Genomic DNA, 21649 nt, shown 5'->3' with positions numbered 1-21649 from the left:
CACTTTGTATCCATGTGTGTGCATATGGGGGGAGCCCAGTGCTGGAGCAAGCCAGGAGAGGGAGAGATGTCCCCGGGGCCTCCATCATGAGTCTGCCAGGCAGGCAGTGCACCTGAAGAGTGCATCTCCACCAGACCCAGCTGGCACCTGCCAGAAACCCCCAGACCAGCAGGCAAGAAGGCCCACCATGCCCTGGCAGCAGAGTGAGGAAAGCCAGCTTCTCCCCACGCCACACCAGACACACCAGGGCCTGCTCCTGTCCCCGCAGCTGGCGGCTGCAGGGGGGCACTGCCTGCACCCTCCTCCAAGGCCAAGCCTCCCTGCAGAGGCCACATGAAATGAGACTGCAAGGTACCAATGTTTTCCTCTCTTGTCAAACTTTGGTGTAGCATAAGGTTATGTTTTATCATGACGATGCTTTGGGCACGCCTTATTTGGCCAGCTACCCAAGCAGTTCCCCTGCAGTCAGTAGGAATTTGCTTTTTTTTTTTTTTCCATTCCTTCCTCAGCACTGGCTTTTCAAGTAAAGCACAAAATGGAGTCAGCACAAGAGAGGCCTGAACGAAAGCACACCTCTTCCCCACAGATGCAAGTTCAGTGGCATCCCTCACCTCTGCTAATACTGGTCACAAGGTAGACACGTGGGACAGATGAGGAGCACACCTTGTGACCTGTGCTTTAAAAAAAAATGCTTACTAATAAATGAGTACTCCCCCCCTACCCCGTGCCAAACCTGGTGTTCAACCCTGCCTCTGGGGGAATTCTTCTGTTTCCCTCTGCTTGACTAGTGTCACCAGGAGAATGCCTCTCTCCCTTTCCTAGAGAGAGAAAAGTTCAGCTCCACATTACCAGTGTCACCATCTTAAAATGTCCACAAAGCCCACAGACAGGGAGTAGGGCTGAGTAGGGCCCTACCCAGTGATGAGCACAGTCGACTGCCTGAATTTTGTGTGGGTCCTCTCCATTCTGAACCCAGCACATCTCCAACGTTGGCCCTGGCAGTATGACTTTTTTTGTGAAGTTCCTGGAGGACTTCACAAACAATAGAGTAAAAATAAATAAGAAACATATCAACTGCTTCTCTATAGTACACTTACAGGTGCTGCTAAATGCTCTTATATAAAGCAAGCATTTGAATAAACAACCCATCCCATAAAAACTAAACTGTTAAAATCGAAACACAGTAAGCCACAGAAGAGATCTGCGCAGAATATATTTGCAACTTGTCACACTCTGTCTATCCCTCTCACCTTTCTGAGCTGCATGGAGTTACTAAAGAAATAAAAAGTGACAGTAAATGTGACTAAATGGACAGAGATTAAATATAAAGAACAATGTAAGTAAATCAAACACATACGATGTGACGGAAATACGAGCTAAGGAAAAAAATCCGTTTAGCACACTGAGGGCCCCAGCTATAATGACACCATCTTCAGTAGGAGGAGATTTGAGCAGGAGATACACTGAAAAACTCAGGTCAAAATCTGCTTTCAGTTAATATCAGGATAAAGCCAATTATCTCTGTTGAAGTCCAAGAGATTATCCTGGATTTACACTGAAGAAACAAAGCACAATTTAGCCAAATAGGTGGCATAACTGAATTACCAGAGAAGTGGTCTCATAACATTGTCCCACAGGCAAAGACACCCAAACATTCCAAGGGTGGCTATGTATTTTCCTCCTTTTGACTCTAAATGGTGATTGTCTTTGAGCTGCCATTTGTACTTTTAAAAGCACACCATCCTTAGTTTAAAAGATCTTGTCTGATTACTGTAAAAAATATGTTACATTAAGCTAAAAGCTAAGTCAAGTTGAAACACTTAAGAGAAAAATGAAACAAAATCGGAAGTGAAACCAAGCAAACTAAACACGGGTAAATGCTGAAAAGAGGCTGTGGTGTTAAATAACCACCACATGGTCATGCTCATAGAAGCAGGGAGCTCCCACAGATGACTACAAGGAATCAGCTGGCAGCAGGGAGCACAACTGCAGAAAAGGGCCCTCTCCTCATCTCAAGGTCTCAAAGATATCCTATCAACAGAGCTGGATTTCTAGATATTTCACGCACTAATGAAGAGCATGTTGCACTGGAAATGATGCATCAAAGCCTTGTCCTGCAAACACTATCTGCAGGCATGGGATTTCAGTCCCTGTGTAACCTACCTTTGATGGTGAGGCTGAACAGAGATGGTCACACCATGTCCTGGAGCAGGTCCCAGCAAAATAGGTAACTTGGGATCACCTCACCACATTGAATTCACTAAGTTAGATGTGACTGATTCCAGCCACGGACAGCAGGCCGCTCAGAATTATAAGTTATTAAAATGTTTCTGCACGTAAAAGTGATACACTGTGACAGAGTGAAATTTTTTTCACTTTGGTCACAAACAACAGGTCTGAACATTTTACCACAACATGTGACTATTACATCACCCAAGCTGAGCCTCTACAAAGCAAGGAGTATAGTATTGAGTTAAATGACTTGTGCTTGTCATGAGACTGCCTCCAGAAAGCAGCTGTGCCAGTCTTGATTTGAAAGTCAGAGGTACTCACTTGCCCTAATGTGTAATAATTTTCATTGCTAATAAAAAATGCATGCCTTTTTCTTTATCTCTCAATTTTTAGCTTGTCTGGCTTGCATCTCCCTCCTTTGGGTTTTAGAAGACCTCTGCTAGCTTGAGCAGCCTTTTAAAGTCTGGTATTAAATATACATAGTCAAAACTCTTCTTGCTTTTCTTGGTAAGGGAAAGAGACAGAAGCCCCTCCCAGGAAAACATTTTCTCCAGTTTGCTCATCATTTTCATGGCCCTTCTCTGGAAAAAATTTCAACAACATTTTAAAAGAAGTTGTTTCCAGTTGTTTTTCCCAACTAGAAGACATGTTCTTGTATCACTCTCCACAAGGTTGTGATAAAAACATAAAATCAGCTTCCTATATCTCTGCATGTCCAAAGATCACACTAGTCCTTTTAAGGCTGGGTTTCCTGAAGAGCAAAAATTTACATAGTTATGTGGTACGCATGAGTGTGTATCATCTTGAACACCTCACCCAATTACAATATCACAAGTGCTGTAAGTTTCACACGTGTTCCCATATGCCTTCTGAGAACAGCAGAGCAGAGGAGAGGTCTGTCCTTATGGAGAGGCTGCAACATGGACTCAGTGCTTGATGGACAGTAAGCACCACAGTAGACAGGCTCTATCATCACTGCTCACTGAACCACCAACACTGGAAGATCCTGTTGTGTTGCATGCCCACGTAAATCATCGGCTGCATCTGCTTTCTAGGCTATTGTTCAGAAGTTTGCTAGCTGTACACATGTGGAGCACTCCTGATGAAAAGTACTGTGCCAGGACTCTGAGAAGAGAATGCGGATTTTCAAGATGCTAAGCAACCAAGTAAGTTAATATTATAAAAGTATTTACACTTGCATAAGAAAAAAAGTAGCAGCAGCAACGACTCAGCTTGTGACGTGACATGAGGTGCCATAGAAAGACATTTGGCAAGTTTCTTCATTTCTTCTGCCATCATTCTCTTGCAATTGTGAAGACTCAACTATTTCTAAGATCTTGCTAGAAAAAACTGGTGTAAATGACTGAGTGATTGTTCGGGTAGTACACTGAATTTGTACAGCATTTGTCATTCAGATAAAAGAAGGGGTGACGTTTCAGAGACAATCTCATAGCAGGAGGATACAAAATCACTATGAACAGCAGATGGCAAGTCTAGCCCAATGGCCATCAGATTCTGCAGTAGCAGCATCTCTAGAGTTCTGCTATTGCCACAGTAGAAATTCTGGCACATTGAGAAATCTACTCTTTAACATGGCAATAAAAGCCAACAACAAGCACTTTATTTTTTTAAACCTTTTATCCTGTCAGCATTGCCTGGATGCAGGCCAGCTCAGTTCTGAGAGTATATTTCTGATTATTTGATATATTTGTTCCATATGACAGTCATTACTTATAACTCTCTCTATATTTTCATGTAGTGCTATTATTATTTAATTTTTACCATACAGCAGCAACAAATGCTCATGGAAGACCACTGTCCAGCTGTTGTAGATGCAAACAAACAAGTAGCATATTTTCATATATAGTCCACAGCTGAGATTCAAGTCACACCTCTAACAGAAGGAAAACAAGCAAACAGAAAACCTGCTCCTCAGGTACTCTGCCCTAAATGAAAGGTGCTAGTACAGGCTATAGAAAACCGAGTATGGAGGATCCACAGAAGAACTAGGTCAGAAAGGCACTTGGGACTTGTCACATTACCTGTACAAGCATGGATTCTGAATCACTTTGAATTTTGTTTCTTTGAAAAAAGAATGGTTCAATTCAACAGTTTGAAACAGTTATCCCTTAGTGGCCATCAGTGATTTGCCAGAATTTTCACAGGCCAGACCCCAAGCGTGCCTTGAGGAAGCATTTATTCAGTAAGCTGAATAGGCAGTGGTCTTCCTGGAAGGACTGGAGAGATTTATGCAAGGCAAACCCGTGAGCACTCACAAGAAATGGTGTAATTCCCAGGGATTTCCTAGCTGTCAGGAGCTACATCTGATGATAAATCCAATAAATCTGTGATTGTTGCAGCTTAACCTTTCAGTTGCTTCATTTACAACTTACATCCCCACAGGATCTATACTTGAAAACCCAGAGGTTTTGTTGTCTTGTCTGAGAATTAGACTTCCCTTCACGACACAGCACTGCAGCTGCTGGGAGGGTGCCCAGTCCTTCCTGACCTCCCCGCAGCCACAGGGACACCACAGCTCTTGCCCATTGTAAACTCATTTTGCTGTAGCTGGTGTGGCTCTTCTCTGGCTGAAATACAAGTGTTTGCTGTCTTCTGGGGTTAATATTTTATTTCTCGTGAGGCGTTTTATCTTACTCTTTTGTTACGGTAACTGATTTGTTTTAGTTGGCCAAGATCCTCTCAGTTTGGCTACAGATAGGCATACTGCCATACTTGATTAGATCCTTATAATCAAATAAGAACTACTTATTAATAAACTATAATAACAATGCTATAATTGTTTTAAATGCACGAGCATTTGAATTCACCCTTCAGGAAAACAAGAATAATGAAAGTGATGGTTTTTCCAGGCATGAATTTGCCCTTGTGTACAAAAAATAAGGTACACAAGGCCCTCAAGCCTTAGCAACCTGAAATTGTTTTTTATTTCAAGTATGTATTAAATATGTATTTGATCTGTTACATGCTAAAACAATTGGGATATATCAGAATAACTGAAAGCTAAATTTGGAGCTCTATGTTCAGAATAAACAGCAGATATTAATTGCTCTGTGTTTCTCTTTCTGTGCTTTTCCCAGCATACTAACAGTTTTTCAACACAGTATGGTAAATCAGCTTTAAGCAGAAAAAAGTGCTGGAATTTTGAGCAAACATTGCCTTTGCAGATGTGTATACACTTAATTTGTAAATGCCAATCTCAATGCCCTTCTTCCAAAGGATTAATGATTGTAAAACTTAAAGGTTATTCTGCATGAGTTGCTGTATAAAACCGCTGCTAGTATTATTTTGTTGTGGCAAATCTGGTCCATCTTCCATGTTTAAGTTAACTGGAGACAATGATCTCACCACCACCACCCTCTTCTTAGCTCAGACCAGGAAATCCTTTCCCTCAGCATGATACTAATTTTTAGGGATCTTCTGTGCTGCAGAAACAGAAGCATTCAGCAAAGCATGGGGAAGTACCATGTAGCACATCTCATTATAATAGATGCTTGCAGGGGAGAAGGTCTAATAAACACACTGTCTTCAAAGTATTAATCTTTTTTGTCTCTGTTTTGAGAAATAGGCACAGTCGGAAAAGTATCCCAGGATGCCAGTCTGGGAAGCAGGCCCTGAAAGAAACATCATACATTCAGAGACTGAGCCATATTCAAGCTTGGCTTAAGTGGGGATAAAGGTGAAATTCAAAAGAGATCGCCTTGTTTTTGATGTAGGTTTCTCTACTTTCTTTTCTCATTTTAAAAGTGAAAGGAAATCATTTTGTACCTCGATATAAGGGAGGACAGAAGGGTTTTACTGGTGGCCTTTCAAAAGGAAATATAAAAAGTAAATGGAGCTTTCAAGCCTGTGAAGGAGTAAACCACATGCTTAGCTCCCAGTCTCAAATTCTATCCACTTATATAAAAGTTAAGAACATATTTAATCTTTACCTTTGGCTGAACTACTTTACTAAAAGATAGCATAGTGTCTGATCTCCCATGTTAGGTGGGTAGGTCTGCCCTGCTGCAGCTAATTGTGCATGGAAAGAAAAGGGAACAACAGAGAAAACATAGGAGCATGACAGAACCTGGTCGTTTATAAATTACTTTTAAGCGTATCATTTACACTTTTTCCTAATAATTTTTGTCCTGCTTCAGAGCATCTTTTACAGTTCTGTCAGACTGCGGCATACTGTGTGGCTTCCATGAGGAAAGCAGAATCTTATGCATGCCCATGTTTCACTTTCTTTGGGCCAACTAAGGTAAACTCCTCCCATAGATGAAGGCTCAGTCTCTGCCTGCTCCCTTAAATTCACACAGTTAAGGCTCTGGCGCTACGTGGTTACTTCTTCTTATGAGTCTGTGCATACCACCCCCTTTCCTGGGTTTTACTGCAAGTAGCCCTTAAACACAGAGAAAAGTTACAGGTTTGATTATCTCTGAGGGGACCCACAAAAGACACACAAAGACACTGGGCATTGCAAACAAACAGAAGAAACCTTCCCTGCCCTTTGATCAGATCCTTGTATTCACTTGTATTCATTCAGAATCCTTGTATTCACTCAGAGACAAAAACAGCAAGAAGGACAGAAAACAGGTCTTGAGTCCTCCTATACATTGAAGAGGAGAGAACCTCAGTTTTCCCTCTGGGGTTGCAGAAAGGATTACCACTAATCGTTATACTGCCCCAAAGACCCATGTGAGAGCAGAAATGAACAAAACCACTATAAAAAGTGAACAGACCTGAAAAAGAGGCTATTCCCTTTCACAAGCATGTGTCCTTCAGCATTCCTGCATCCTTCCGTGGTGAGGCATTTGTTGCTTAGCTTCTGTTTCACTGATAGGCTGGCACACCTTTTTGCTAGGGCACCTAGAGAAGTTTATGTTCCCATACGACATTTCCCCCTTGACCACTGTTAGAATTTCAGAATCCCAGTGCTTTATGAGTAACAAAGGCAGTTTTAACTGGCAGCATATGTATGAAAGGTACACCCAGAACATTAATCTTTACTGCTAGACTCTGCCATATACCTCTGCTGCAGCCACAAAGCAGTCAAAAGATTATTACACTGTACCAGCTTCAAACAAAAGCCCTACAAGTTCTCACTTACAAGTCATCCAAATGAAGACATGAAAGGTTTGCAAGATGAACATACTGAGGGTTTTTCAGGATCAGATTCTGAACAACTGCAAAGAAAAGATTAATTTTCTTTTGTCTTGTTGCACAGGCACTGGAAAAAATTCTCCGTTTCCATATGAACACAGCGCATGCTTCATTTTTGAAGCTTAAAAAGATCTGCTTATCATAGACATCATCTTCTCTGCTGATCTGATTCTTCTGTCCTCCATCCTCCAAAGGACTAAGACTGCAAAGCGTATGTTTATTGTATGATAACAACACAAATGGCAATCCCAAGCACAAATACAGGCTGGGCAGAGAATGGATTGAGAGCAGCCCTGAGGAGGTCTTGGGTGAGCTGGTGGATGAGAAGCTCAAGATGAGCCAACAATGTGCACTTGCAGCCCAGAAAGCCAACTGCATCCTGGGCTGCATCAAAAGAAGCATGGCCAGCAGGTCGAGGGAGGTGATTCTGCTCCTCTACTCCACTCTGGTGAGACCTCACCTGGAGTACTGCATCCAGCTCTGGAGCCCCCAACATAAGAAGGATGTGGACCTGCTGGAGGGAGTCCAGACGAGGGCCACAAAGATGATCAGAGGGTTGGAGCACTTCTCCTGTGGGGACAGGCTGAGAGAGTTGGGGTTGTTCAGCTTGAAGAAGAGAAGGCTCCAGGGAGACCTTATAGCGGCCTTCCAGTACCTAAAGGGGGCCCACAGGAAAGATGGGAACAAACTTTTTAGCAGGGCCTGCTGTGACAGGACAAGGGGTAACGGTTTTAAAATAGAAGGAAGCAGGTTCAGACTTGATATAAGGAAGACATTTTTCACAATGAGGATTGTAGAGGACTGGAATAGGTTGCCCAGAGAGGTGGTGAATGCCCCATCCCTGGAAAAATTCTAGGCCAGGGTGGACAGGGCTCTAAGCAACCTGATTCAGTTGGAGATGTCCCCGCTTCTTGCAGAGGGGTTGGACTAGATGACCTTTAAAAGTCCCTTCCAACCCTAACCATTCTATGATTCTATGAAATTGTTTTGTGTGTAAAGGTCATGAGGTTTCTACAGCCTGAGTGACTTCTTATAATTCTCCAGGGTCCGATAATTTCCCCAAATTCTATGAAAGGACGTGAATGAGACTGTGTCATGTCCCTTGCATTGAGTTTTGCTTCAGCAAACAGTGGTGCTTCTACTTGGAACTGCTCTGTATATTACACTAAACTGTAGCCTCGCAGGATTTGAGAATACTTCAAAGTCTTTCTTAATAGCAGCAGGATAGGTGCTCATTGTAATTGTCCTGATAGGAAACCCAACCTGCCCCATGGATACAGTGAGAAAAGAAAAGCTGTGGCTTGACAGTGGGAACAACAGGACTTTCCCAGATAATTTATCTTGCAAAATAAGTCATGTATTTTCTGTTCTCCCCTCTTGGATCTGCATGTTATTTTCACGTAACATGAAAACTAACACATCTAGCTAACAGATGACAAATCTCCTTCCACTGACTTGAGCTCTGGACTGTGTTATCCATCAGTTGAACTTATGTTTCTCTACAGTTCAGAAAAATAAGAAGGAGTCCTCACTCTTTGCTAAAATAAGTCTGGTGAGGGAGCAAAAGTCTCAGCTATGTACATCCCCTTGCAACTGGTCTGCACAGCATGCAGTCCAGGGCCACTTGTCCTTTAGTGGATCAGAGGCAATGCCATGCTCTGTATGCCACCGTGGCTGCAGACAACGAGGCACCAGCCACTCAGTCAGCACACCAAACAGAGGTAGGCTTAAAGTAGGAGCAAAGAGTGCCTCGGTTGCACTACAGCCAATAAACCAACAGGTCTGTTTCTCAATAAAGTTCCTTTCAGATACCTGTTTAAATAAGGGCTTCGCAAATTTTCACTAACACATGTAAATCCCCTCCCACATATCAATAAAACTTTATTTTGGAGAAAGAGAATGAACACAGGTACATTAATCAAAAGTTAACAATACGATATGTTATCAGCTAATGAAAAACAAAGACCTGTACTCCTTTAGCGGAACGACAGCTTCACACAAGGTCCACTGTGATAATGAGCAGTCAGAGTCCCAATACCAATAGTGACAACAAAACCAACCAAACACTAAATGGGATCTTTTAAAGCTGTGGCCCATGACAAGGTTGAGGACAAGTTCAGCCTCTGCCAATATGCTTTCAGCACCTAAAAGCATCTTGGTTTTGAGCTGATAATTACAGTGTGCTGAGCCAAGCAGCTGTCACTAAGGAACAGGAGCTGCCTAAGTACAGCAAAATGCATAGAAGTTTACTGGCTAATTTATCACAATAATGAACCCAGTTACAGCCTTTTGAGGCATGGAAGTGAAAGACAGAAAGGAGGGGGAAAAAAGAGGAAAGGGAGGAAGAAAGAGGTTTGAACATTTTGTTCCAGTCAGTTTCCAAGAAAGAGGAAAACACTAGGCATGATTCAATCAAAGGATGCCCTCCCACAGCCCTGCTGCTGCTGAAGAAGCGGCCACTGGGCAGGTACCCGAGACATGTATTTCCCAAAGCACACAGACCCAGCCTCTCCCGAGACATGAACTCTCGCTCATGGCAGCGCACACATATAGCAGAGTAAACAAGAAGAACGGCAGAAACAGCTGAATGAACTTTATTCAGGATCTGACATACGATGTCAGTATAATGAACATGACCTAAAGAGCAGCGTTAGACTCATAAGCAGACTGAGTTGGCAGCTCTGACCAATTAATACCAGTTAATTTTATGGTGATAGCTAGTACACACGTATGATATTCTGTAAAAGCTTAATAGATGTCACTGTAAATCACAGTCACCTTTCTCCCCTGTGCTTTTTATATGTGGAAAGTACTTACAGTTGAATCTTCTTTAGTACTTCTTGTAGACTGAAGTGAATGCAAATGTAATTCTGGCAGTCTCTGCAAGAAACCAAAAATGCATGGAGCAGAGAAATTCTCTTCTTATCTAGCATCTACATGACTGTTGCTTTTAAAAAACAAAACTTTTTTGTTCCAACTACTGTACATACCATGATATTTACAGTAACTGTAGTCTGCACAGAATAAAGACAGGCAAAATGTAGGTTTTTTCTCCCCTTCCTTCTGAAGTTCAAGTTCTCTCCCAGAGCAATAAATACCAGCTGTCTACGTACTCACGTACTTAGAAAGCATTTTGAGCAGCAGAAACCAACACAAATGGCTGCAACATTTGTTGAACTGTAATGGCAGAATATCTCACGTGCTTATGGGTAAAAGAAATACAAAAAATTACTATCATTTTTATTGTTACCAGTGAAACAGATGGATTTTTGTCTCAAGTCGCTCGAAACTGGCACTTGCGGCTAAGGAAATGGGTGTTGTCGGTTGATATGCACGCCATCCACACTTAACTAAAACACTGAGGTACACAAGGCATTACGGTTAGCCCTACAGACAAGATGTCACCAGGGCAGAATAACAAGCCAGTTTACAAGCAGTGATGATTAACTGCTGCCTCCTGCAAGACCACGACCAGCAGGAGGGCAAGTACAGACCTCCTTTTAGGAGGGACTGGTCTGAAGCCCATTATGATCCTGGAGGGCTATTTTGGCTTTTGGTAGTCCAACATCCACAAAATGGCCTTCAAGCAATTTCCAGGACTCTGTGTTTCAGGCCTGCCCTTCTGGTCAGAATTTTAAGGAAAAAGAGGAAGGATCAGAAGCTAACATAATTATTTATAAACCAATTTCAAGATTTATTGGGTAGTTTTCCCAATGTTTTTGCATGTACAACTCTCAAGTTACAGGCTAGTGTGTTGCTTTCACCATTGCTTCTGTTGCATTTATTCTTCCTCTGTTGTAACATTTTCTTTGATATGAGAATGGTTAATTCAGCCACATGTTCCAAGAATATAACAGGCTCTAACTGCAAAAATAACCATTACTGATTTGCATTTTTTCTTAGAGAAAGTATAGAGAGGCAACATCATCTGCTTCTGAAACCAAGACACACACCCATAGAGATTAAAAGGTATTTGTTACCAATGCTTCAGAAAACAACTGTTATGAGGCTTCTGCTGAGTGAATCTCTTTATCATTGTTTCCCTCACCTACAAAATAAGGCCAGAAATGCTTACCTAGCTATTTCATAATAGTAGACATTTTTACAATAGTAATTACTTTCTATTTGGACAATGTCACAACGCTATAAAGTGTAAGTTATGTACTCAAAGTTCTTATTTGGTGTATTTTGAAAACAATGGCCCAAAGTCCTCGCTGCCATCACTTTCTTTATTTCAAAATCTCAAGTCGAAACTCTTCAGATGTGCATTCAGCTGCAATGAATACTTTCTTTTATTTTTACAGATTCTGGCCTCCTTAAAGTTTAAGTGCATTATAACATAGTCAAAAATAAAAGCAACTGGAAAGAAAAAAAATACATTCAGAAAAAAAAGATTTTACAACAACACTGTTTCTCTTGCATTGCCTCCAGTGTCATCTTGCATGCCGTGAAACTAATCCTGCTCTTACTCACAAAATGTAAACTGGGAAACTCAGTGGAGTTCTTCTAGATTAACAGTCGCAAAAAGAAGCTGCTGATGAAAGCAATTGAGAAACATACACCATCCTCTAATTTAAACTGGGAAAAAAAAAAAAAAAGACTTGCTATGAACAAAAGAAAATGTGAGGTCTGCTGCTTAGCTAACTGCCCTAATTCTTTGCTTACTCCAGTCTGTATGTTGTTAGTTTACAGTCTTTTATGTACCATCCTGCATAAAAATAAACAGGCCCTCAGGGATTAACATACCACAACCAGCACTTCAAAACTACTTGCTTTCCACACCCTCATAAATGTAAACAAATAGAGATTTCTGAACAAGAGCTACTGGAATTGTTTTCTTTCAAGCAGGCATCAGAAATGCCAGTTGTGGAAACTGGCGAAAATGGTAAATTGCATCCTAATGAGGGCCATTCTAGCTAAGCATCCCAACAACATCATTGGGAAAAAAAAATCTCACCTCAAGACTATTTTAAAAGGTGTTTTTGCACATAATTAACCAAGTTGAAAGCTAGCTACAGTAGCTAGGAGCAAGTGGTTCCAGAACCTGCATAATTCCTGCTACTGCACAAGAGGTACTGAGCTTTCAAATAGAGACCTTGCTGAAAGCCCTAGTTAAGGACAGCTGTGACAACTCCTGCTCCAGTAGAGCATTTTTAGTTCAAGCCCAGCTCTGCGGGAGTATGATACAACTTACCCAAATGAGTGTCAGGCTTGTCATTTGAAACCAGCAGTCTCACAGAAAAGAGGTACATCTTGCCTCAGAAATTGGACAGGTTGAGGTTTGAATGAAAAGACAGTACATACATAGCAAGTATTCTATACGCTGCAGCCTTCCACCCAGTAATTCATTTCTGCATATACACAGGAGAAGAGGATCATCCACACCATGAAGTTTATTGTCTCTAGTGGGAACTGCAAGACTCAACTGCTGATGTGCTTGAAAAGGGACAGAAGGGAGAGATTAAATTTGGGCAGGATGCAGTATGAACTCTGAAAAACATAAAAGGAAGATGACTAAATTGCTCCAGCTCAAAAGAAAGGGAATCTCCAGACCTCAGCTGATCAGTAGTGCTAATCAGATTTTCTGCTGTTTTCTCACTTAAGCATTTTATGTCCTGTTAATTTAGATTTCTACATTCTGAGCAGCCTGCTACAGCTGCTCAGGAACAAGCTAAACATCTGCCCCACAAAGACTTCCCTTAAAGGTTTTATACAATCTTTTAATTAAATGCTGTCCCAAGTACAGCCAGAATTTGACCATATCCAAACCAACGTCACAGCCACTTGTTTCTGCACAGAGATGTTTTTTTCTTTTTGTGTTACACTAGCTAATCATATTTGGAGTATGCTTAGAAAAACAGCAGAAACTTTTGCTAGCTTATTTATCACTACTTCTTAGTGACTCAACTTTATTTCAATGCCACATACTGCACAGCTGCCAGCCTGCTGGAAATATTTCTGCATCCCATTCAGTTAGTTATCCTATAATTTCAAAAGCTTGGGATCTCTTATGGAAGTTTGCAGATGTAGTTCCCTCACCCTCCCCAGCTACAGCATGACAATACGTGCCAAAACACAGGCTCAGGCACAGACTTTGGAGATGGATGTGGAAAGGTTACACAATTTTGCAATAAATTAATTATGACCAAGCAGCACCAGTTAAAGCAATCACTCTCCTGGCCAAAGAAATTAGTGAGGAAAAGAAAAACAAAAAACCCAAGTCTTCGCTTTTCTGACGTCCTGTTGCATCAAAGCACAGGTTGCAACAAGCTGAGAAAGTATAATGTGCTTCAACGTCTTTTTCAGTTGCTATGGTACAGTTTCTTATGGAAAACTCCTTGTTCTGCGTGTTGTTTTTCCTGCCTCATTTGGGATGGCAGAACCGTTCCTTGTTTCACCTGAGAAACCGGGCTGTCAGTTTCCACCTATTGGTGAGAAAGAAACTCATCAGCAGCAGAACTCAATGGAAAATTCCTCTGGTAGTAGTTTCTGCGCTGGAGGCCAACATGACACTGGGGAGGAAGGATCGATGGGTCAGGGGCCGAGGGGGCCACGCAGGAGATCTGGTTTCCGCCTCAGGGTCGGCCACAGATTTCCTGTGTGAGCTGGGGCAAAGGATTTAATCCCTGGGACTCCCTGGTCATGCAGACAGGAAAACAAAGCATCCTTCCCCCATTCTTCACCCTGTGTGTGAAGCCCCAGGTCTGTTACCTGCCCACAGGCCAACCAACTAGTTCCAGGCTACAGGAGCAGGGCCATAGCCCAAAAGCTCTTCAGGCAGGGGTTATTCGCAGCTATGGAGTCCCACAATGCTTCACTCAGTGAGGTCTTGTTTGGACCTTGGGGATCTGAAGTAATGCATGCAAATGATAATAAGTAATTGCATTGTTCTCTACTCTTAAGGAAAAATATCAACATACACAAGGAGGGAAAACTCCAGCTTTACTGTGCAGCCAAGCAGGAGAAAACAATTGGCTTTTAGAGGAGATCTGCAATCTATTTTCTGCACAGATAATACCATAAATTTCCAGAAACGTGATATAAAAATGGTATTATAGAATCACACTACTGATACAAAGCAATCAGGGATGGGGCCTTTTCACTAGGGGAATTTTTTTTATAGATTAGTTGGAAGTAATCTGATTTTAATGTGACATTTTTCCTGCTGGAATGTTTTTCCTTCCAATCAAAAAAATAATTAGATTCCACCATTTCTGATTCATGACAAAACCAAAGCATGATTAAAAAAAAAAAAAAAGGCGTTAATATTTTAATGCAGTTGGATACCTGCTGTACTTCAGAATGCCGAAATCCCCATGGGCTCCCCCTATGGTGATGTGAAGAGCTTTTGATCTCTCCGAGGAAATGAGTTTTGAAAATAAGAAGTGCATAAGTGTTTGAAAAGGGACTCCTTTAGTAATGTTTATCATGAGAATGAAAAGCATTCAAGATGTGACAATGCAATTGCTCTCAATGGGACAAATTTTCTGTTGGTGCCAATATTTAAAGCTCCATTGACTTCAGTGGAGTTTCACCCTTTAATCCAAGATGGATTTAATCCAAGGTCTGGGCTTGTTGGGTATCATTTGTACTTACATACAACCACTTTGTCTTTTAGAGTCCCTGCCCTTCCCAGCTAAGTTCAACAAGAAAATTAATGGAAACAGGTGTAGGAATGAAGGAAAATGTGCCAAATATTAATAGAACACAAGTCAAGACATTCAAAATGTTAATTCCCACAGCACTGACTTCAGCATAAAGCCAGCTGAAAAACTTGACTGAAAAATGTTAATGGTGTAATATAAATTTTCAAAGATTCAGCAGCAGGAAAATGTTGATTTTCAGTTACCTTTTTAGCTTTCTAAAACAAAGAATTAAATTCAACATCCCAAAGCAGAAAAAAAGCTTTTTTTTTTTCCCCCATAAAACACAAAAAAAAATCTTACCCATAATTTTGAAATACTTGACCAAATATACTTTTCATTTTAAAATATAAAATTATTTAAATTTTATTGAAGATGCACATTTTTCCATTTCAACATTTCAATTCAAAACTTGAGACAAAATTGAATCAAATGCCCTCTGCTTTAACTTACATTCCGATTTTAAGGTAGAAAGCAATTTTGAAATGCTGAAAACTCCCACAGGAGGAAAATTCTATTTTTGAACAGCTTTACTTCTGTGCATTTAAAATCTCAGTTATTACCCTAGAACTTCGGAGGGGGAGGGAGGAGCTGCACTGAAGACGGAATGATTCAGTAAAGGTTGCATTATTGTGGTTGTACAAAGTGGTAAAGGCACTAGGACTGTCCACTCTCACTTTGCGTTATGGTGGACGAACGACACTTTCAGGGGCTACCATCAGATGAAGAACTGATGCTAATCTCACACAGCAGCCTATGCAGGATTCCTGCACATCAGCACATTGCTCCACTGATCATTATCCTCATTCTTATTCAGAGGCTACCAAATTTTACTCACAAGAACCTTATCCTGTAAAAATCATGTGCAAGTGGAAAGGATGCAAAGAATGGAAGTTAAAACTCAGCTTTAAGCATGGCAAAGTTGTAAGAAAGATCTAATGAAGCTATAGAAGTTTTTAACCGAAACTTAAGTTTTTAATACAGCTGACTTTTGATAAACTTTACATCCTGATCTGAATACTATGAGTTAAAAGTAATTGCTCTAAAAATCTCTCCCAGACTGAACAAAATTATAATCATCAAAGAAAGATTCTGCAGTTTAATTCCTATGCTAACACAAATACAATGTACAAACCCTTCGGAATACATAGCAGTGCTAGAACCCACCATTTGGATTATGATGGACCATCTCATCTTCAGTAAGGTTGGTGCTGTTACACTAATACTCCTAGTACAATGAAAATCCAAAGAATGGCTCCTCTGCTTTTCAGCAACCAATGCAAATTGTGATATCTCTTGGATATCCAGTCCCTTTGATAATCACAAGCACTCCTGTTACATTTCCCTTGTCTCAGCACCATAATAATCCTTCTCCTCATATCTCCAGCAGCATAAGTAGCAGCTGGGGTCTGGGGGTGGGGGGCATGGATGGGTACAGAAATAAACAGTGACCCAGAAGAGCTTTTTGTTCTTCAGGTGTCTTTTACTCTATTGATCCTTTCACACTCCCAAAAGATACGAGACATTTTATAATTAGGACTTCAATAAATGTCATCAGCGATTCAAGAGGACTTCCCTTCTGAACATCTGGAGAAATAATAAATAGTAAACATCAGTTTAAAATCTATAAAACCAAAACAGTTAAAGCTGCAGATACCAGGCCTCAAAATGCTGACCTCCAGCTCTCTTCACTGAGGCTCCAAAGGAGTGTGGATAAAATTCCCTCCCCAACCTGACCTGGATATTCAATTAGTTGGCTGTCAGGATGAAATGCAGAAAAGAGGGAAAGCTCGATGAACCCATTGGCCTACAGAAAGGCAATTAAAAAGATCCTTAATCAAACACTGCTGCTTTTAACAAGTCAGGTCATGTATCAAAAGAAAAGCCTACTTGCCCAAATCCTTTTGCTCCCTGAATCCAAATCCTGAAGTCATGCTGAGAGGGAGGGCAAAACCTGGGTAGTGACTTTAATTGCTTGAACTTTGGAGCAGTACAGCTGCAAAATATTGGCTTAATTGGAGTAAATGACCAAGAGGCCTACCTTTTTTGCCTTTCTTATCTTTTATTTCCTTTTTCCTCCCCCACCCTCTCCTTCCTTCTCTTTGTCTGGGAGAAGGAGATTTGTACACATCACTGTCTCACAGGGTGCAACTTCCTACTGGAGCCCTCTCTGGTTATTGCTTGGAGATATGCAAGTCATGGGCTTTTGTATTTTCCCTGTAGTTTGCCTATTGTCTGAGTATGATTTATGTACTTCATCTTTGTGATGTTGGCTCAGTTTTGTCTTGTCTAGTTTGTTTTATAGGTAGTTGTTTCTCTGAGTTTATACTTATGATGCAATGTGCGGAACAGTGTCACCCTTAACAACATGCTTGCTGGCTTAAACACCTGGAGATAAGAGTATTTTCTCCATGTTTGCAACACAGGAGGTATTCCCTGTAGCAAAGCCTGAGGACCTACAGTGAACTCTGTCCATAAAGAGCAGCTGCCCGTTAAAGTAACAAGCAAAATGCTAAACAGTCTGCATTGCCTTTCCTTTGTTCTGTAATCTCTCTGTAAGAGAGCACCACGTTAAGAGACTGAATATATTCATATACTTAATATTTTTTTTGCATTCATGGGTACAATGTGCATTTCGTAAGTCTTTACACTGTTTTTCCCTGATGCTTTGCTCCACCACCTTTCATCAGATTGAAGAGGAGGGGAGAAGAAGCTTTGTCTCCTATGAATCAAACAATCATGTTTTGTGGATGAGACTGAGTACTAGCAGCCTGAAAATACAATTCTATTTACAGTCATCCTACAGCTTGCACAACTGAAACAACACCACACACCAAGAACCTCAGTAATTCAAGTGTATCAGGATGCAGAAATGCTTAGCTTGCACAATATTAAATGGCTCATTAGTTTACTTAAAAGCAACAGCCCAAAAGCTAATTCCAAATACACTCTTGTCAAAGACAATGAGATTTGCTACAAATGAGGTTAGATAAAGCTTGTTCCATCACACAACCTGAGCTACAAAGAAAATAGTGCTTGCTGATTTTGCCTTCAGTGTGTTCAAGCAGGCTTTGATCTATGGCCTTCTTAGCCTGATTACCCAGAGAGTTAGCATGCAGTGCAAAACTCGGAGTCCAGCTCAGGACTGATATGGCTTCTAAGGATCTGCTATCAGAAAGCAGCACAAGGCATGATGGGCAGCTTGTGACGACAGAGGGTTTATAATCAAGCTTGTAAACTAATATTTCCTTTTCTTATTATAAGAGCATGGAGATGTAGGAAAGATTTAAACCCAGGATTGCTATCTTTCCTTAGACTACATTTCCATTTAAATAATGGCCCTTCTTTCTTAAAAATGAAAACTCCCACTATCAAGATATGTTTCCGCAGCAGCTTTGTTCTTAGCCCTTCTCTAAATTAATCTTGTCTTTCTGAGTGGGATACCTAAAAAAACCCTCTGTAAGAGGAGAGAAATTCAGGGGACCATTCTGACACAACTTTCCTGCAGTCTGCTGCCTTATTTCTTTATCATAGGGCAGACACTAGTCTCTCAGCCACTCAAATGTCTCCCAGCACAACCTTTGGCTGCAGTCATGGAAGGAAGAATCAAAGTTTCAGGAAGACAGTTCTTGAGATGGTTTAGCTAAAAAAATATTGTGTATTTTAACATGTATGCTTGTATACAGTATACCTATAGAGAAAGGTCAGAGAAAGCATAACAAAGTATTTCTTAAAAACTTCTATGGACATTCGGATGGGACAACTGGTCTAATGAGGCCAAGAACTCACTGTGGGTGGGCACAGCCTTCTATATATGATGAAATATAAATACCGCATGCTCAGGCAGAGAGTTCATTCCAAGACTAGACCAAAACAAATAAAATTCAGATATTTCTCTGTACACTTTCTCTCCATTATTAAGAAAAAAATACACAATGCTTTTCTGTGCTTTTCCCTAGAAATGGGACATGGAATATGTGCACATATTTCTGTGTACATATTCTATCAATAAACACAAGCTGCAAAGTTGAGAAGGCAAAGCTGGAAGCAATGAACACCTGTGTGCTTTCTTCTATCCTGAAACCATCCTATCTTGTAGTCAAGAAAATTTACCAGTCCAGGATAAATCTCTTACCAGTTTGTTTAATGTTGTCAGTTACCACAGTTTCTGCTTCAGCAGTTGAGGCCAAACTCTAAACACACAGAGATCAATAAGCTGGAAAGACTCATGTTGATTAAAATGGGAAATCAATTCTGAACTGGGCCTCCAGAGGAAAGCTATCACGGCAAAGAAAAGTTGAAACTTCTCTCTTCTTCCTCATTTCTGAAAGATGTATGTTATTTTGCACCGTGTTTGTTCCTCAGTGTGGTACAATTTCAAGGTTCTTCAACATGCTGCCACTAAAAGAGGCAAAAAATTGCAACCTTAAAGAGCAACACAACATTATGATCAATGTGCGAAACCAATTCCAGCGAGGAAATATGCTGCATTAGAATGCATAATGCAACAGATTTCAATGAGTTGGGAAATAGTCACCTTCTAGTAAAATAAGGATTGTTGCAAACAGCTGAATTCAGTTTACTTTCAGTAGGATTCACTGCATCTGCAAGGAAAGCAAGATGCTTGAGCCTTCCTCTCCAGAAGCAAAACTGAGACAGAAAGGAAATATATTCTCCAAGAAGGACCATGTGAGTTTGAGGCTTAAGTCTGTGCTCCTATACCACATCTCAGGACAAGAGCTGTGATTTACTGTGTCGGAAACCAGACCTCACTGAAAACATGCACCTGATGTTTCTTCTCGGGCTTAGGCACAACACTGAAAGGACCCACTTTTTTTTTTACACTGAGGGTGGTAGAACAGATTGCCCAGAGAGGTGGTGGATGCCCCATGCCTGGAAACGTTTAAGGCCAGGTTGGACGGGGCTCTGAGCAAACTGATCTAGTGGGGGATGTCCCTGCTCCTTGCAGGGGGCTTGGACTAGATGACCTTTGAAGGTCCCTTCCAACCCTAACCATTCTATGATTCTGTGACCCTTGCCTCAAGGCTGAGTTCAGTGTACAGCTTTTGGGCTTCATGTCTGATGCCTGCTGGGGCTGGCTGTGGCAGCCGAAGGGGCCCAGCCCGTGAATCCAACCTCCCCAGTGGTGGCCAGAGAATTGATGCAACCTGAAGTCAAAGGCAGTTTGTCCATGGACGGCAGGAGCTGAAGGACAGCGAACTTGCCTCTGCCCTTCCCCTCCTGCAGAGGTGTGGCCAGCAGCCCCTTCTCCAGGCACACTGTGAATGGAGTCGGGGTTCAGAGCCCTCGGGGCAGTACCAAAGGCACTTTGGTCATTACTTTGGGTGCAGGACACTAACGCACCTCTAATGATGCTATGATGAAACCATGTCATTGCCTGCCAGGACAGAGCTCTGCTGCAATGTCTGAGGGTATCAGCGAGCTGTGAGCCTCTGCCTTTCAGCTGCTTCTGATCCCTCTCCTCTGCTCTCCTGGTCCTGAGGGTTTCTGCCACAGGAGGATATAAATATGTTGCTGTTACTGTCAATGAGGCTCTGACATACCATACAGGGAGTATCTGTTGGTTTATTAGACAGGGTTAGTATTTTTAAAAGGACATTAATTTTTATGTCACAGAGCATAAGGCAATCTCTACACGTTGGAAGATCTGGAAGAAATACACTCCTTAAGGTTTATTAGATACTTATTTGACCAAGAGTTTCTAATAGGTATAGCATCAGTCATATTTAGGTACCAGAAAAGTTACTACTGAGATCCACTGTAGCAAATTGTCCACTCCCGAACTGAGCAAACACAGTATGTAAAATGAGGCGTGAATATACCATCAACATAGACAGGAACAGCATTGCTGGACAATGATAACACAAATCAGTTTGCTCTCAGCTGATGATACAGCACCTTTATGCACTCCCGGTTGCACAAGTGAACTTCACTACTGAAGCATCAAAAGCACATGACAAGGACATTCCTGGAAAAAGCAACCCTGTATAACCAGGTACTTCCACTTCTAAAACAGAGGATGACGAATGAGCCCTAAGCTTTTGCCTGGTGCTTTACCACCCAAGAAGGAGCTTTTCAAGCTTTCCCACACAGTGCTGGTCAAGGCATTTCTGTCTGGAGGCAATCCCATTGCTATTCCAGTCTCAACAGCCTCTTGAGTGGAGACTGCAAATACTGCAAAACACTTGCTTTTCTTCTGACGACAATAAAATAGGGACAAGACAAATCATGCAGCAGCGATCAGAGCAAATCAGTCATGTATTGTTCTTCCATTGCCAAAGGCTGAGATTGAGGTTCTTTTGTTTCTTTTCCATTTGTTTCTCCCTTTTTCTATCCCTCCCTGCTTTGTGTGGGACACGTTCCCCTTGATGGGCATTGTTTTCAGCTATTTCTTTCCTTTTGTTAAGGCAGCCACAGGCCTTCCAGACTGTGGGCACCAAAAACATGACAGCAGATCCCTGAACGACAGCCTAAGAAACCAAATGTAAACAAATCCTAAGCAACACTCAGAAATGAGAGGAGCTGTGTGGGAATGGCTTCAGTTCAGAAAGCATCTAACTGAAACTGTAGTTCAAACAAGTATTCATAAT

The 21649-nt window shown here is 41.4% G+C and overlaps 1 protein-coding gene across 2 annotated transcripts in view; it reads right to left on the bottom strand.

Moving 5' to 3' along the window:
* Positions 1-21649, bottom strand: part of NTRK2 (neurotrophic receptor tyrosine kinase 2) — a 210728-nt gene that overhangs the window by 55370 nt on the left and 133709 nt on the right. The gene's annotated exons all lie outside the window — the stretch shown is intronic.

Source organism: Chlamydotis macqueenii, chromosome Z (genome assembly GCF_036417535.1).
Source record: "Chlamydotis macqueenii isolate bChlMac1 chromosome Z, bChlMac1.mat, whole genome shotgun sequence".
Lineage (NCBI taxonomy): Eukaryota > Metazoa > Chordata > Aves > Otidiformes > Otididae > Chlamydotis > Chlamydotis macqueenii.
The sequence above is the reverse complement of the archived record's forward strand: the minus strand, read 5'-3'. Positions and strand labels throughout refer to the sequence as shown.